This window comes from Cryptomeria japonica, chromosome 1 (assembly GCF_030272615.1).
Source record: "Cryptomeria japonica chromosome 1, Sugi_1.0, whole genome shotgun sequence".
NCBI classification, from domain to species: Eukaryota; Viridiplantae; Streptophyta; class Pinopsida; order Cupressales; family Cupressaceae; genus Cryptomeria; species Cryptomeria japonica.
The window spans coordinates 210,023,287-210,023,936 of NC_081405.1; positions in this window are offsets into that span (position 1 = coordinate 210,023,287).

The following is a 650-nucleotide window of genomic DNA, read 5'->3' on the forward strand; positions in this document are numbered from 1 at the left end:
TCAGCATACAATTTTTTTATTAAATAGAAGGGGATATCAAGATTGTTGTTGGGTGGTTTGTCGAAAACCATCCACCAACGATCCCAAAAGTTTTTCACAATCCCATCATTTGTGCATCATTTAATAGAAAGTTTTGTTTTTTTGGGATCTACGGGCTGACTAGTACGAGGATTGACAAAAAATGAGGCGATTTCGGCTTCGGATATCTCAAGATCCTTGATATCCTTATACGACAAGCCATCTGCATATTTTTCCCTCATAGAATCTCACCACAAAAGCGTGGCATCGTGCTCCTCAGTCATGGTTTCCATACTTTTTATGATCGACGTGAGAGGATCAAACATTGGGTTTAGACGAGGGATCCTACAATATACTTCTGCAATCCCCCTCAATTCATTCAAATTTTGTGCAATCAATGCCTGAATTGAGGGGGGGTTTGGCAAATGAGGGTTTGGCTATTGCAGTTGTGGTTCGTCAGTGTTTTCATTGTTACCCCCCATTTTTAACCTAATTGAATGTAAACAATTAAATTTAGTTAACAAACTTAAACAATTAGGCATTTGATTTAAAAAAACCTAGTTTCCATAAAAAAAACCATATTTTCAATGAAAAATCAAATAAACATTATCAAAAAATACAAAAAATGAATG